The sequence below is a fragment of the Chlamydotis macqueenii genome, chromosome 13, assembly GCF_036417535.1.
Source record: "Chlamydotis macqueenii isolate bChlMac1 chromosome 13, bChlMac1.mat, whole genome shotgun sequence".
Lineage (NCBI taxonomy): Eukaryota > Metazoa > Chordata > Aves > Otidiformes > Otididae > Chlamydotis > Chlamydotis macqueenii.
Genome location: NC_141568.1, coordinates 1,681,260 through 1,695,726, shown reverse-complemented (window position 1 = coordinate 1,695,726; position 14,467 = coordinate 1,681,260). Strand labels below are relative to the sequence as shown.

At 64.1% G+C, this 14,467-nt stretch overlaps 1 long non-coding RNA gene across 1 annotated transcript; it reads right to left on the bottom strand.

The window, feature by feature from the left end:
- Positions 1-7,381: 7,381 nt before the first annotated feature.
- Positions 7,382-13,541, bottom strand: LOC147599060 (uncharacterized). Its single transcript, XR_015260035.1, has 2 exons — positions 13,142-13,541; positions 7,382-9,478 (listed from the first exon to the last, which is right to left on the bottom strand). It is a non-coding gene; the product is annotated as an uncharacterized LOC147599060 (long non-coding RNA).
- Between the last annotated feature and the right edge of the window lie 926 nt (positions 13,542-14,467).

Here is a 14,467-nt window from a genome sequence, read left to right as displayed (position 1 = left end):
GTTTTTTCACCAGATAGAGATGATAATGGGACCCATGGGGAGGATTAGGGTCCCCGTCTCTCCACGAGCGCTGCCATCTGCGTACCCATCTCCTGATGTGTCTGCTCGCCCCAAGCGCCTGGCCGGATGCTCCCTCGTCTGTGGGAGAGGACCCTTGCTCATCCCCACAAAGGTCGTGTGGGAGCAAGGGCTCGAGCCCCTCCAGGGTGGGAGATGGGCTGTCCTGCACGTGGACACAGCACCCGGCATCCCTGCACATCCCTGGGGTGCTCAGGTATCCCCAGAGCACCCAGCATCCCTGGGGCACTCAGCATCCTTCTGCATCCCTGAGGAACCCAGCATCCTCCTGCATCCCCAGGGCACCCAACATCCTCAGGGTATCCAGCATCCCTGTATCCCAGAAGCACCCAGCATCGCTACACATCCCTGGGGCACTCAGCATCCTCCTGCGTCCCTGAGGAACCTAGTATCTTCCTGCATCCCTCAGGCACCCAACATCCTCACATCCCCAGGATATGCAGCATCCCTGCATCCCTGAGGCACCCAGCATCCCTGCACATCCCTGGGGTATTCAGGCATCCCCCTGCATCCCCTGAGCACTCAGCATCCCTGGGGCTCTCAGCATCCTCCTGCATCCCCAGGGCATCCCAGCATCTCTTCACATCCCTGGGGCATCCTCCTGCATCCCCAGGGCACACAGCATCCTCAGGGTATCCAGCATCCCTGCATCCCTGAGGCATCCAGCACCCCTGCACATCCCTGGGGTACTCAGCATCCTCCTGCATCCCCAGGGCACTCAGCATCCCTGCATCCCTAGGATGCTCAGCATCCTCCTGCATCCCCAGGGCATCCAGCATCCCTGCATCCTTGGGGTGTCCAGCATTCCTACACGTTCCTGGGCCATCCAGCATCCCTGCATCCCTAGGATGCTCAGCATCCCTCTGCATCCCTGGCACACTCAGAATCCCTGCATCCCCAGGGTATCCAACATCCCTGTGTGTCCCCGGGACACCCAGCATCCCTGCACATCCCTGGGGTGCTGAGTGTTCCCCTGCCATCAGGGCCACCTCTGGAGCTGCACTGCGGCCGTTGCCTCCGGGAGGAACAGGGAGAGATTCCCAGCTCCTGTCCTAAGAACGTCCCAGGGTCCTGAGCGCTGCAAACCAGAGCCGGTGGCACCGACGTGGGGCTGGGGGAGCGGCGACTCGCAGCAGTGGGGCTGCAAAGGGCGGAATATCGGAAAGCCAGGCTGGGAACCGGGAGGAAGAGAGGGCAAAAGCCCAAAGTTTGGTGCCTGCAGCCACCCTCACAGGCCTGGGACAGTGGTGGGTGACAGCCTGGCCTTTCCCATCCCCGGAGCGAGACGGGCGCTGCCGTCGCAGGCGCCGCAGGGGAGAGAGCGGTGAGAACCGGCCGGTTCCCATCGCGGAGAACTGGCCGGTTCCCATCGCTCGGCACGGCTGCTCCCCACCGCCAGCATATTTCCCCGCTGAAGTCAGAGCCGCCCGCCGAAACACCCGGCTCCTGCCAAAGCGGCGATCGCACAAACATTTCCTATTTGGGATGTTCGCGTCCTCGGCCACGCCGTGCGGGACACGGGCTGAGTGCACACACGCGTGTGCGTGGCCGGCGGCACGGGGGAGCGCACACGTGTGCGCGCGGCCAGGGGAGCCCCGTGAAGGCTGGAGCCGCTGCGCCCGTCGTAATTACGGAGAGAGAGAGAGTGGCATTTTGAAGTTTGGATAAAACCTTAATTGAAGTCTTGGCTGCTGTTAATTATATTAAAGGCAGAGTGAGCGATGGGCTTTTTATTAGTTAATGAGGATTTTCATTCTCCAGCAGAGGAGCCCTTTGATGTTTCCAGGACTAATGGCTGTTAAATTCAAATTGTTTGCTTTGAGGATGGCGGAGGGCGAGGGGGAGCAGGAGCCGCTCCGGCCACTGCGTCACCGTGGCTGGCAAACCGTTCTCGGGCCGGCTGGGAGCCACGGGCCACCGCGGCAGGAGGACGGGGACCTGCTCCCAAAATGGATTTTTCCAGACTAGCTTTTAAAACCTGCGGCAGGCTGCAATCCTCCTCCTGCAATTATCATTTATTACGATTATTTCGCACTCATTACCAACAGAGCCCAGAGCCAGGGCTATACCGCATCTGAAACCATTAGCAAATTCCTTTGCAAATCGATTTTTTTTTTTTCCCCCTCACTCTTGGAGGGGAAGGGTTGCCCAACCACTTTGCTGTGAATATTCAGAGCGCGGGATCGGGGAAGCGACGCCGCCCGTACCCGTCCCGCGCCCCGGCCGCGTGGCTGCGCGGCTGCTCCCCAGCTGGACGATTTGTAGCTGTAATCAAGGCGAAGCGTACTTTGAATTTCAAATGTTGGCAGGGAGGAGGCGGGCAGGAATCCGGGCTTCGGGGAATATTCAGGAAGAAAACAGGTTTGTCCTCAGCCTCCGCCGCAGCCTCGTAGGTCGCCGGCGTGGGACCCGTGCGCGCGAGTGGGTTCCCGCCCATGGCACAGCCCCAGGAAACCCAGCACCTATTTAAGGAATTTTTGGGGTCCTGGCGGCAGCAAGGGATGCTTGTAGGGCTGGGGTGCTGGTGGGGGGGGAACACTGGCTGCTGAGCCCCCAGCCCCAGCTCAGCCCCAGGGTGGGGGCCAAGGGAGCAGAGAACGTGGGGCAGCAGCGGTTGCTCCCCCCAAATCCCCCGAATCACAACTCATCCCCTCCCGGGGAGTGATGGGGTGGGGCAGGAGGGGCAAGGGGGGGGCACTTTCCCGGTAATTACCCCTCATCCTTCCCCATCGGGGGGAGCCCAGGGGGGCCAGCTTAAGCTATCAATGGTCCTGCCTCGATGGGAATAAAATATGCGCCGAAAGACATGAAAATGGAGTAAATAAAAGAGATAAAAATGGAACGATCAAGCCGGCAACTTCTCCTCCTCTGATTAAAAGGAGGGAGCGGGGCGGGGGGAGCGGGGGTGCGCGGAGCCCTTGAAGAGGCAGCTGCTGCCGCCGCGGCGGCGCTGATAACGGGGATGAGGCAGCCTGTTTGGGAGAGATAAAGCGAAGCCCCAGCGTTCGCCGTCCTCAATCCGAGCCTCGCCATCAATATTAATACAGCCTGACAAACTGGCGTTTAAGATAGAATAAATATAGACTGGTTCTGCCGTTACCTAGACCTTATTAATCTGCTCCCAGGCGTTTAAATGCCGTTAAAAATACGGAGTTTACTCGCTGGCACTTCAATGGCTTCACAATCCATCAGCGTTTTGTTTTTCCGCTCTCCTCCTCCCCTTCCCAAGGCGTCGTCTGCAGGTGCCCACCGTCCCGCACGGCTCCGGGTGGGAACTGAGGACCACAGTGTGGGGCACCCAGGCGGGAGATTTGTTGCGGGATGATGGCGATGGCTGGGAGATCGGCGTCGGGGCACAGAGGCGCAAACCCCTCGGAGATGGCGAGCGGAGCATCCCGGGCCTGGAGCGCCTGGATGATGGAAAATTCCCCTGCGTGCTCCTCACCGGGAGAAACTGAGGGCTCCCACAGCCCGAGTGATGCCAGGAAAAGCCAAAAGCCAAAGCCCCAAAGTGGAGGAGTGGGCCTCCCCAGAGCTCTAATTAGCCAGGGGCTCATCGGTGAGACGGGTGCTTTGGCCACCGATCCCTGTCCCACTCCTGGGCCACCTGCCGTGGCACTCAGGGTGCCCCTGACAGCCCTGCGCCGGAGGTGCTGCTCGGTGACACCATGACATTGCCAGGTGGGATATCTGGAGCACCCGGCAAACTCCCAGCACCCTTCCCTGGGCCTCAGCACCCACAGGGACAGCCCTGTGTGGGGCAGGATCTGTGAGTGCCACGCACATAGATGGGGTGTCCTGGTATGTGGGGGAACCCATGGGGGTGGTGGAGGCATCCCGGTATGGGGCGGGACCCATGAGTGCCAGGCACATGGCAAGGTCATCATGCTATGGGGCAGGACCCATGGGTGCCAGGCACACAGCGGGGTCACCCTGGCGCGGGGCAGCGTGCGAGGCGTCGGGCACAGCCGGGGCGAGCGGGCATGCGTGTGGGACAGCGCGGGGAGCGGGCGGGTGGCTGGGCGCGGCGCTCATTAGACGCGTATTATTCATCGGCGGCTTCTGTCGCCTGCCATCTGTTCCCGGCTGCGAGCCGGGCGGGCGGCAGCAGCCTAACGGGGCTGACGCGGCCCCACTCCTGCTGTCGCACCTGGGCCGCCGCGAGAGCCGGCGTCGCACCGGGCCAGCGCCCACACGGCTTTTCCTCCTCGGAGCGCGGCGGCTGAGCTCACCCTTCATCCCCAGCATCACCTTCATCCCCAGCATCACCTTCATCCCCTCCACTTTGTAATTAAAGCACCATATGAACTATGTAAAGAGAGCGTGGGATCTCTGCAGGCTCTGCAGCGCTGCAGGTGAGGTCCCAGCACGGGGGACACACGTCACCCCCCCTGTCCCCTCCCTGTTTCTGCACCTTGGCTGCACCCCGCAGCTCACATGGCAGGACCAGAGCCCTCGCCAGGCCAGGAGCTTGCTGCTCTAAATTGATAATTGCCGGGTTTTAATTACTCGACAGCCAAATGACCTTTTGCATCTGCCAGTGAGGCCGTGAAACGTCTCCCTGAGTGGGCGCAGACGTGCGGCGGAGGGCGGGAAGGGGGCTGCCATGACCACTGGCTTCATGAAAACAAGATCCCCGGGACCCCGGGATGGTGCAGCATCCTCGGGGCAGAGCCGGTCCCTGGGACCCCGGGATGGTGCAGGATCCTCGGGGCAGAGCCGGTTCCTGGGATCCCAGCACAGTGCAGCACCCTCGGGGCAGAGCCGGTCCCTGGGATCCCAGCATGGAGCAGCATCCTCAGGGCAGAGCCGGTTCCTGGGATCCCAGCATGGAGCAGCATCCTCAGGGCAGAGCCGGTCCCTGGGATCCCAGCATGGAGCAGCATCCTCAGGGCAGAGCCGGTCCCTGGGATCCCAGCACGGTGCAGCATCCTCGGGACAGAGCCAGCACTCCTGGCACAGGGTGCAAGGGGTTGCCTTGCCCATGTGGGGTCCCTTCCACCCCTTTTCTCTCCCAATCTGCCCCCCGAGCAGCCTCATCCCTGCTCTTTCCCTTTTTTTCCTAGAAATAAAACCCATTTTTACCAAGACACATCCTCCGCTGCTGCCTGCGGCTCCCCGCACCCCAGCCCCCTGCCTGTCCCGCGCACCCCGCTCAGCACGTGCTGGCCTTGGCCTCTCCCTCCTGCAGAAAGGAGCCCTTCTCCTGGCGATAATTACGGAAAAGTTCAGAGAGACGGGGGGAGGGATGTATTAAAATGCATGTGCACAGCTTGGGCCTCGCAGCAGATGTTGGCATAATTAGAGAGGAAAAAATTATGAAATTAATTTGTGGTTCAATGTAAATTTTGGCGTTGGGGGGGGGCAGCACGGTCCCACTCGCCTCCCCTGTGCCGCCGTCGGCGCACGCTCCCTTGCTCGCGTGTACCGGCGTGCACCGGGACCGTGCCGTGGGGGACCGGTGATGAGCGGCGCTGCCGGCTGGCTCCGTTGCACTGGGAGAGGTGGGCCACCAACCTGGGGAGATGGGCCACCAGCCGGGGGAGATGGGCCAGCAGTCCCTGTAACTGAGGACGCAAAAAGAGGACATTTGGGGAGAAAAAGTGGAAAGCGGAGTCCAGCGATGGCCATGGTTGGTATTTGTTTTGGGTCTCACAAATACACATTCGCTGGAGAGGAATTAATATCTGCCGCCTCCCCCCGTCCACCCTCGGCCCCCAGGGCGGGAGCGCGGGCTGGGGTTGGTGCGCCCATTGATCGACAGCGCCCTCCGCTTGCGGTGGCTCATCCTCCGGTGACGGCTGCTCTGCGCCGCGAGGCACCCCTGCCTGTTTTGCCGTTCCCGGTGTTTGACGGACGGTCTATTTTGGGGTGGGTGCGACACCGCCACCCGGGAAAATCGGAGTCGGCCCCGGGGGGGTCTGCACTGCACCTGGCATCCCCACCGCTTGCGTTTGCGTTTAGCGGCAGAAGTCAAGGGGGGGTCCCTGAATTGCTGCTCCTGAAGGCAAGAGGGCTGCAGGGGGCTGCACCCAAAGGTGGGGATGGGCCCACCCTGGGGCCCAGCTTGGCTGCTGCCCAACCCACAACCCCTGAAAGCTCCGCACGGCACGCCCCCGAAGGGTGGCCCCAAGCTGGAGCAGAGACCCCCCAGCTCCGTGGTGCCCAAAGCAGCAGGACCCCAGCGAAGGGTGCGGGCAGCCTGTCCCTTCCCTCCTCTTCCTCAGAGTCGCGCTGGCCCCGTGGGCTGGAAGTCGTTCCCATGTCGAAATCCATCAGCGCAAGGAGGGGAGATGCATCGTTACGAGTTAATGGAGCAATGTTGGTGTTGACGGGCTGGGCATGGTGGGGTTGAGCAAAGCGGGGCTCTCCACAGCCCCCACACTGGGAGCACCGGGCAGCGTGGGGATGCTCTGGGCGTCACTGATGGGGAGAAGCGGGGTGGGGAGAGCCCGGCAGCGACCCCTCGCATCCCCGCAGCCTCCTCCCGCGGCGCTGAGCCGAGCGGGTGCGACAGCCGGGTACGGGCGCGGAGGGCCACGGGCTCGTCCCGGTCCCGCGTGCTCCTGGTGTGACTCCATCTGCTCCCATCTGCTCCTGCCCGGGCACGGCGGGACCAAATGTGGGTCGCGGCGAGCGCGGGTGACACACCGCGGTGCGGCCGGGGAGCAGCTTGAGCCCCCCGGGCTGCGAGGGGTCGTGCCGCCGGCCGGGATTACCCAGCTGCTGCCGAGCTGGCGCAGGGAGCGTCTCCTCCGAAAGGTTCCCTTCCAGGGGATTACGGATAATGCATCTGGAGCAGCACTCGCTCATCCAGGTCTGTGATTTATCTGAAAATCAAATTCCAGTAATCTTGCCTGCCATCTGGCCCCCGCGGACACGCGGCCGGCCCCGACCCCGGGCGGGAGGCAGCCGGGAGGGTCGGGATGCAGGGCTCCACGTCCCTCCCTGAGCATCGTCCCCGTGTCCCCATGCGTTCAGAGATGCCGGGATGCGGGCAGGCCCCCCGAGAGCTCAGCCCCGTGCAGAGGTGTGGGCAGGAGGAGGCGGGGACCCCCGGGCTCCCCAGGGTCTCCCCTGCGCAGGGGACAGGCTGGCAGTGGGGACATTCCGCATCCCAGTGAGGAAGTCCCACGCCCCAGTGAGGAACCCAGAAGGCGGCAGGATGCGTCCCTTCCCCCTGCAGCGAGGCCGCAGACCCCGGCGCTCCCCTCGCCGCCCCTCGTTCCCAGCTCATTAAGGCTCTCCCATTATTCTGACATTTGTGCGCGTCACGTACCGGGAAGAAGTAATTTACTTAGAAGAAATTAAAAGTTCATTTTAATTGAGCGCACACTGCAGTATGCAAATGCGGGGCGCATTATGTACACTGATGCAGAGACAAAGGCTGCAATCAGCTGTTAACCCTCTGCGAGCTGGCCCCACGCGCTGCACCGGCACCGCCGGCGCTCCGGCCGCGCCAGGCACCCCAGACCCACGTGCCGGGTGCCGGATGAAGCCCTCGCGCCTTCTCTCCGCACGGCGCCAGGCGGGATGCCGGGATGCCGGCGATGGAGGCTGTCCCCTCAGTCGCTGTGACGCGCAGGGGCGGCTCCCAGCCAGCGAGGCGGGGTGCACGGTCACGGCGAGGGCTCTCCGGGGGTGATCCAGCCTTTTCGGGGGGACTGGATGAGGATGAAGGTCCAAAGGCCAAAATACGGCTCGGCGCGCCTGCGACCACCCTCAAATCCAGCGGTAGCTGGATTTGAGGGTGGTCGCAGACGCGCCGAGCCAACAATATTCGCAGCATCCGATCGGTTTTGGGTTTTTTTTAGGCTTTTTTCTTTTTTACTACCTGTCAGACCTGAGATTTTCTAACAGCAGTGCAAATGGAACCGGTTCGCAGATGCGAGATGACAGCCCGCTGCGGGAGACAGACAAATTGCCTCCAACCTCGGCTCAAGACGCCCACAGACTCCTGAACAAAGGGAGGTGGCGGTGGGTGTCACGAGCTGTCGGTGCTCAGTGAGGCTGCCCACACAGGTCCGCGGGTGCTCAGCGGGCGCGTCGACCCAGAATGGGACCCTGCCACCCTGGGAGGGGGGTGACAACAACATTTTTCACCACAGGGCCACATGGGGAGGGGGGCCCTGCGCTCGCAGGGGCAGCCACGGCTGCAGCCCCGGTGCTACCAGTTGGCTCCCAGTAGCAAAAGCAGCCAGGGTGGTCTGGGCGGCCGCGGCGCCGCAGGGAGGATTTAATTGCTGCCGTGTAACCTTTGCATCCCGTCCCACGTGCCGGCCGGGCGCCCGGCTCCGCAGCTCCAGATGGCACCCGGGAAAGAGTTAAGTCCGCTGTGATCAACAGCAAGAAGCAAGTGGTAAACAATTTTTCTCTCCCTCTGCTAAATTAATATGCAAATTCCCCCCCCCCCAGCCCCCCTGCTCTTGCTTCGAAATTAGCGAGGTAGAATGCTTGGGCTAATTATGCATTCAAACGAGCAGGCTTCGTTAATGTGGCACTAAGAGGAGCCTGAAAATGATTGTGAGACGATGAAATTGAAATTGGAGCACGGCACTTCTAATGCATCTGGAGTCACTCTTGCGTGCCCTGGCAGATGTAACCTGGCAGTGACCGGCAGCCCCCGCCGCCCAGCACCCGTCCCCGCAGCGCCCGCAGAGCCCGCAGCACCCGCAGCGTCCTCCTCCCGCATCTCCCGTCCCGACCCAAAACCAACCAGGTTTCAAGATTTCCCAGTCTGAGGATGGAGGAGTGGGATGGCCCCGTGCCACAGAGCCCAGCCCAGTGCACCCAGAGCTCCCAGTTTGGGGTGGGGATGGGGCAGCCACCCCCGAGCATCACTGGGACACGGGGCAGCGGGGTCAGGGTCGGGACCGATGGTGCCCCAGGAGAGCAGAGCGGCTCCAGTGCAGCCCTGGGAGGGTCCACGCAGGTCCCGCTGCGGGATGCCACCATCAGCCTCCACGCTCCACGATCCGGAGCACGACCGGGAGCCGCGGTTCCCCTCCCTGGGCCAAATCCTGGCCCCCGAGGCAGCCAGCAGGGCCTGAGCGTGTTTGGTAAAGCTCCACGTCTACTGGTGTTTGGATGGACGAAGCTCCGGATGGATAAACCTCCTCCATCGCCGGGGCACGCTCCCGGGAATGCTGAAACACCACGGCGGCAGGGGGTTCATACGGGGGGTCCTGGCCCCGTCGCCACGTCCCAGCGAGTTCGGCGCCCGGCGGTCATCCCGGCAAGGACCAAACCGGTGGTGCGTCTGCATCCGTCGCATCACACAGCCCCTGCCCCAGGACCGTCGCACGGCAGGGCTGGGTGGCACGGTGGCAGCCGGGGCTGGGCTGGGGACTGCTCCGTCCGGCGTGGCCCTGGGGAAGGCAGCACCCGCCGGGCTGGGGATCTGCAGAGGCAAAAGGAGAAAAGGCTGAGGGTGGCAAGGCACACGGGGAGACGCGTTTCCCTGGGATGTTTCACACCGGGGATGAGCGGCCGCGGGCTGTGACGGACACACGGGATGATGAGGGATTCACGGGGAAAAGTGCTCGGGATGTCACCAGCCCCAGTCTGTGCCGGGCTAACCGCTCACTGGCCTTGGGTTCACCCACGCAAGGGCTGAACCCAATTTCTCACGAGACCCAGCAGCACCGTGGCCGCAGCCGGCACCACAGCCCTGACGCGGCAGCGGGACCAGCCCAACCGGCCCCCACCATGGCGGGCAGCGGAGATGGAACCGTGATGTGTTGGTGTTAAATATTCATCACAGGCAGGGATTTTACTGGAATCATCCTCTGAGATGTATTGCGTGATCTGCAGCCTGCTCCCGGCAGCCAAGGCACGCTGGAAGACGGGCTCTCCGGAGGAGGCTGCAGAGATGCTGACACTGGGGTCCCGCACAGAGGGGTGGGATGCATGGATCGGTCCAGAGGGATGCTGAGCACCCCAGAAGGGTGCCAGACATCTCAAAAGGATGCTGAAAGCTCCCGAGGACCCGCCTTGGCAGAGGAGCGCACTGGGATTGGCACAAGCGGCCTCCCCCGTCGCATGCCCGGGCAGGGCCGGGGCGAGGGCAGCCCACGGACGCCGGCTCCGCTCGGCAGCGTGCCCCAGGGTCGGGGCTGGCGCGCAGAGAGGGTTGTTTTCCCCCTCTCTCCGGTAATTTTTCCCTCTGACTATGATGCATAGCGGTGCTAATTCGGCACGTTGCCATTAATTCCAGCACAGCTGCCGCTCTCTCCCTCAAGGCATTTCGCTAATACTCGGCTTCAGAGCCTCTCAGCAAATTAACATCATTTGTTCTGCAGAACATGTTTTATTTCTACACTACATGCATAGCTTATTGCTCCGCCAGAAACGCAGGGCGTGCGGGGAGGCAGTGCTGGCGGGCACGGCCCTGCTCCCCGCCTCGCCGCGCCCGTCCCTGAGCAGGCACGGGGACAGCGTGGCACGGTCCCCCGTGCCGCCTCACGCTGCTGTGCCTGACCCCAGCCGGAGCTGGAGGTCTTTTCTCCCAGTATCGGGGTGCTCTGGTGCAGCCTAGGTGGGAGGTGGGATGGCAGCAGCGTCCTGCGTCCCCCTGGCCTGACGCCACACCTCGGTGCAGAGGGGTGCTCCCACATATGGGACAGCGGTGACGAGGGGTCTTGGGGGGCCAAAACCGCAGGGCTGGGCGCTCAGCACCAGCAGCGTGGAGACCCAGGGGTGGCTGTGGCAGAGACGTGTCCCTCCGTCCCCCGCTGGTGCAGCGAACCTGCACCTCAGCACCCTCCTGCTGCCCCCCACAGCCACCCCATGCCCACCCTTCCCTCCTGGCCAATTAGCGCCTCTGGAGTTTTAATTAGTGATCTCTGGGCAACGGGGAGGAAGAAGCGGGTGCGCCGGGCCACCATGGGCTCACTGTGGGCAAAGGGACCCCGACCCCCAGGCACCCCGGCCACAGGGCCAGGCTGGGGCTCGCAGGACGCGACGCCGAAGGGCACCGGGACCCCCGTGCCGGCAGCGCTGGCGGGATGGCCCAGAGCCTCTGGCAGCAGCGCTGGGCTGCAGCCAAGCATCCCCCACACGGCCCTCGGTGCCGAGCCCCTCACGGGCACAGGGCGGGCAGGGGGTGCTGCCCAGCACCCAACAAACCAGAGCCCCCGCTGGTGATAATTTCAGGTCTTTCACTTTGATTAAGATTATTTAAGCTTTTTACCAAAACAGAAAACCTGATTGTTTGCATAAACAACCTAATTGGATTACAGCGCACAGCATCCCTAATGCCGCGGGCTGGCTGGGAGCCGGTGGCTCCGGCTCTGCCATCCCGGGGTTATTTCGGCAGGGGGTGGGTGAGAGGCGTCCGTGCTGGGGTGTGCACCCACCCACCACCCCTCTGAGCCTCGGGGTGGGTGACGGCCACGCGGGGACGTTGATGCCCCCAGCACGTGGCCCGGGCCGTGCCCTTGGTGACGCCTCGCCTGCACGGCACGAGGGGACGAAGGAGGAGGAAGAGGAAGGCGGAGCGGCGCGAAGGTGCCGAGCGGGAAGCGGGGGGCCGGGAGCCCCCGGGCGGGCGACTTTGCAGGAATGTTGCCTGCGCAGCGTTTCCAGGGTTGGGAGCTGCAGAAGGCTTTTCATGGCAAAAGGCGGAGAGGCTCCATGAATATTTCATTAGGAGAGCAATGTGGTGTGCTGCGGAGAACATCTGGCTGGAGTCCCCAGAGACCCCTGCCTCGCGCAGGAAGCAGGAACTGTGAAATATGGAGGAAAACCAGGGAGAGGGGGAGACGGGGGGAGCATCCTTGCTCCCCCAGCCCCGCGACAGGCGGCATGGGGCAGGCGTGGGGCTTCGTCCTCCCGTGGACAGCGGCCGCGTGAGGTTTGCGCGAGGCGGAGGGGCTGCGGCGGTGCCGTCCAGCTGCGGGAGGGACCTTTTCTGACCCTCCTCCATGGGGTGTTTTGGGGACCCGGCCGCAGCACGGTCTGTCCCTGGCAAGCAGGGCGCTGCGTTTAATCCCAATATCCGACGCAGGAACGGGTAGAGCTGCTCCTCCAGCTTGGAGTCGCGACGCAGGGGCCAGCTGCGGGGTGGCCAGGCACGGACCAGCCCAGCCAGCGATGTTTGAGCACGGGGTGGGATGTGATGGGATGGGATGGCTCCTCCTCAGCGCTCCACATCCCTCCCAGGGAGGTGCTGACGCCCTCAAATTTGGACACTGGGACCCCTGTCCCAGCTCCTGCAGGCGATGGTGCTGGGATTGGGGACCCTGGGCGCTGTTTGTCCTGGACGTGTGCCAGCGGAGCTGCGAAGCCACGGCGTTGACCGGCACGCTGGTACCCACTGCTGGCTCCGACGTTGCTCGCACACCGCGGGGCAGGCAACACCTTCACTGACCCAGACCATCCCGCGGCGGCATCGGTACTGCTGGACCGAGGCTCTGCCTCGCACCCCTCAGCGCTCTCCCCAAGGATCCCAGCACCCACCCGCACCCCCAGCCCTCCGTGGCCATCACCCCTGCATCGTGCAGCTCGTGGCCACGGGACCAGAAACTTCCCAGCCCCTCTCCCCGGTGCCCTGCCATCCTCCCCTTCTCTCCTCCTCCTCCCCAGCGCGGCGGTGGGCACAGAGGGCTCTCTGCCCACCCTCCCCATCCCCCTCGTCCCCGGGCTCAGCTCTGCAGTAGCCCCGGTTTGGGAGCAGGGGACAGTTTCCGCATGCCAGCCTCGCTGCCGGCCAGACTTCGGCTCACAGCCTCCCCGCTCCGCCGCAGCCGCCGTCCCGCGCGGCTCCCAGCACGGCTGCTGCAGGCAGACAAAGCCGGACCAGACAAAGCCGCAGCCTCCCTCTCCGGCCCCTGCGTGCATGACCAGGGGACGGCAAATCCCCTTCTGTGGCCACTGGCCGAGCCCGGCCAGCACCCACAGCCCTCTCTCGCCCAGCGGCCGCGGGAAGCCGGCAGTGCCGTGGGGCAGGCCGTGGGCAGGAGCGCGGCAGGACGGCCCGGCCGCGGAGGCCGCAGGCAGCCTGCACAGCCCCGGCAGCAGACACATGCACGCGCAACACCGCCGTTAAAACGAAGCCAAATACCTCTCTCCTCTCCATCCTCACCGTCCGCTCTCCATCCTGCCTCGGCCACGCCGTGCCTCTGCCGCGCTGCCCGTCCTCCACGCGTCCCGCGCCGGGGTGGGCTGCCAGACCCTCCTCTCTACCACCGGCGCGTTTTCGCCCCGCGATGCCTGCTGGCGTTTTGGCAGCCACAGCCGCACCGCTCCAGCGATGGCATGTGTCCATTTTTTTTTTTTTTTTTTTTTCCTCTCTCCCTTTCACAATCCGTCCTCTCCAGCCTTCGCCGCCGGTTGCCTCCGGAGCCGCCTGCGGTGCCAGCTCGCAGGGAAATTGGCAGCAAGCGCGGCACAGGGATCCTCCCGCAGCTGACGGAGCCCCGCCAGGCGCAGGCGGCCCTTCTGCCAGCCACCAGCCTTGGCACGGGGGGCCGGGGGGCCGCGGGGGGCTGCCGACGCTTGGCAGCCCTTCCCCGGCACCGCACGCCCCGGCCGCCTCCGCGGATCCTCTGCCAAAAGCCAAATGAGGAGGAAAAGGGGGAAATGGCAGAAAGGGGAGTTGGCTTCGCCGTGCCCGGTGTTGGGGACCCACTTGGGGTCCCTTCCCTTCGCCGCAGCCGGCCGGACGACGTCCTCGCCCCTCGGCGGAGGGCGCGGGAGCCTGGCGGCGGTGCCAGCGTCGCACGGGGAGGCTCAGCCCTGCCTGTCCCCACTCGTGCCCCCAGCCCGGCCATCGAGAGCCCACCTGGAGGTCGGCCAGCCCCGACGCAGCCTGGCTGGGCGATGCTGCGCTGCGAGCACGGCGCCGGCAGACACACCTCTTACCCAGCATCCGCCTGCCGCCGAGGAGGGCCCAGGAAATTGGGAACGGGGAGAGCGGAGGAGGGACTTCTGGCGATGGGTGGGTGGTTTTGGGGTGCGCATGGCCACCTCGGCCTCGTGCAACGTGGCATCCCCACACAGCGCCAAAATCCTGGCCCTGGCGGCGCGGTCATGCTGCGGCTCCATCCTGGCCGGCCGTCAGCGTTGCAGCCGTCCTGCCTCTCTGGTTTTTCTTCCCCAAATTGCTGGAAGTCACATTTATTGGGAGCTGCCCCATCGCCCTTTACCCAGCCCCACAGCACGGCCCCACGGCACAGAGCGCCGGGATCGTCGGCCGAGGCGCTGGCACACCGAGACACTCCTGCCATCGCCGTTTAACGGGTTTAACCCTAATCGAGGATGTGTTTAACGGGGTTGGCAGGAGACAGCAGGAGCCTTCTGTGGGGCAAGACAGGGCCGTGCGTGGGTCACACCAGCCCCATACTGGTCTCCTGCACACGATGCCCCCATGCAGTGGCACATCGCAGCC